We start from the raw sequence: 2,857 nt of genomic DNA, 5'->3' as shown, positions 1-2,857 counted from the left end.
CGAAATCCAAAACAAACAAACAAACAATCCACGATTTGACTCCGCGTGGTGGACACAGAAGACACCCGATGTGACTTTGCTCTAAAACAAACAATAAAACTTATGCCGTATCTTTGTCTCTTTAATGTCAGTTTTTGTCTTATTTTATCTTTCTTACAATAAATAACTCTTCTCTACTTATTGATTTAAAATTTTGAATTTACCAGTAATGAACGAAAAATAATTTAAACTGAGGCCAAAGGTCAGACGAATTTATTTCTTTCTTGAGTTTCGGGCAAAGCTACTCCACGGGCTATCTGCGCTAGCCGTCTCTAATTTAAAAATGATAGGCTAGAGGGAAGGCGGTTAATCAATACCACCCACCACCAACTCTTGGGATACTCTTTATCAATGAAAAGTAAGATTGGCCGTCATATTATGACGCCCCCACAGCTGGAAGGGCAAGATGTTCGCTGAAGCTATTCAACCCGTAAATTGCGCCCTAACCACCAGACCTAAATGAATTAAATCAAACTAACTCACCACAAACATACACAGATATTACAGGCAAATATTTCATGTTTTGAAGAACTCTGAAACAAACCTGACTTAACTCGTGATCCTAATTAACTTCCAGACTATTTCATGTAGTATATTATTTGTTTTTAAATTCGATGACGAGGAACCCACTTTGAGACTAATAATGGCTGGAGACGGCTTGAATGATGACAAAACCTTGTCGAAACGTTGTACATTTGCTGTTATGTTAAACTTATATTAAAGTTTTTCTTCATTACCCATTCAAGCCGTCTCCAGCCATTATATTATTTGTTTATTTTGTAAACATATATTTGACCCCCTAGTGGCTCATCGGCAAGTCTGAAATTTTATAACGCTAAAAACCTCGTTTCGATAACCGTGATGGGCAGAGCACAGATAACCCATTATGTAGCTTCGTACTTAACAAAAACAAATAGAGATTATATTCCTAGTTGTACCTGCCCCCTAGTGGCACAGCGGTAAGTCTGTGGACTTATAATGCTAGAAACCGGGTTGCAATACCCATGGTGGGCAGAGGACAACTAATCCATTGTGCAGCTTTGCGCTTAACTACAAACAAACAAACTTTATTGTACCAAGTTTGTAAAATGCAAGACGTCTTTTTCAGTAGTCTTAATATCCTGTTAAATTATCTTCATATTATACGTAGCACCATCTAGTGTTCAAAGGGTGAGTTATTTTGTTAATTTTCTCATTATACGAGTTTGTAACAAAAAGAAGACGTTTTCAAATCAACATTTCCTCTTAAATTACACGTAACCTTTTAAATATCGGTGTGTCAGACTTTGTAGAAGACTTGAATAGTAAATTGTAACATAACAATTATTCATAAATTCAATTCAAAATAAAAGTTTACAAGTAACATTGATCTATCAAAATATTTAGCATATTTCTGAAAGAAAAGCTTCAGTTGAATTGTTTATGTTTTGGAAAATCGCACAAAGCCACATAAGGATTATCTGAGCTAGCCCTTATTTTGAATTGATGCAGTAAAGGAAACCAGCTGGTCAACAGCACTCATGGCTACTCCTTTACCAACCAATTAGTGGGATTGACCGTCACATTATAACGCCCCCACGGCTGAAAGGACGAGCATGTTTGGTGGGACGGGGATTCGAACCTGCGACTCTCAGATTGCGAGTCGAGCGCCCTAACTACCTGGCCATGCCGGGCCTATTCTAATTCAACAGTGGGGGGTTTTACTGTCCCTCTTATAGTTCATAGTTCGCTTTTGTTGTAATGGGATTCGAACTACAGATTTTCACAGTCTGGATCGCTAACCCTAAGCCGTGTCGTCTGGTTGAAGAAATGGTAATTACAATTGAAGAAGTATTAAATAACTATTATATATATTGGATAAGTACATTTAAATATACTTTTTATTACTATTATGTTTAATTTATACTTCCATTTAACAATTTAATTAATTTTACTAATTTATCGATTCACCGATTCTTCTATTAATCTTTAAAGGTTTGTTTTTTTAACTCAATCTAAAAGTGTCTTCCGGTAGCTCAGCGGTAAGTTTGTTTTATTTTTGAATTCTGCAAAGCTGCACGAGAGCTATCTATGCTAGCCGTCCAAAATTTAGCAATGACAGACTAGAGAGAACACAACTAGTCAACACCACCACCCGCCAACTCTTGTGCTATTCGTTTACCGATGAATAGTGGAATTGACCGTCACATATTAACGACCCCACGGTTAAAAGGGCGAGCATGATCGATTTGACGGGGATTCAAATCCGGGACCCACAGTTTGAGAGTCGAGCGCCCTAACCACCAGGCCCTCCTAGCTATGCTTGAGGAGTTAAACACTACAAATTGGAGTTCGATACCTGTGGTAGGCACAGCGCAGATAGCCTATTGTGTAGCCTTGCACTTGAATATAGACAGTCTAAAAATATGTTAAATTAAATGAAGATTGTAATTATGTAGTCACAAGTTTTATAGTTTATGTATAACGTAAATAAGATTAAATCCTTTTTTACAAATATACAACTACTGTACTAGCTAGTAACTATAAATGTAATTATTGAAATAAAATAGATTAAACACTTAGAATAGTTAATTTCTTTCATCATATTGTTACGACAGTGAAAGTCACGCGACGCTGGAGTTTCTAGAAGGATCATAACTTATCGACGTACCTCGCGAATATCAGAGTGTTTGCCAGGCGCCCTCTTTTTTTAGTATATAAGCCCGGCAAATAAAGCCAGCAATAGAGAGATATGCAGATAGATTGAAGATAGAGATAACTGAGTCAAGTGAACAGTAGGCACCGTTAGTAAAGTGTGTGAATCACTGAGATTTATAGC

The sequence above is a fragment of the Limulus polyphemus genome, unplaced genomic scaffold, assembly GCF_000517525.1.
Source record: "Limulus polyphemus unplaced genomic scaffold, Limulus_polyphemus-2.1.2 Scaffold5797, whole genome shotgun sequence".
Taxonomy (NCBI): Eukaryota; Metazoa; Arthropoda; class Merostomata; order Xiphosura; family Limulidae; genus Limulus; species Limulus polyphemus.
This window is presented reverse-complemented; position numbering follows the sequence as displayed.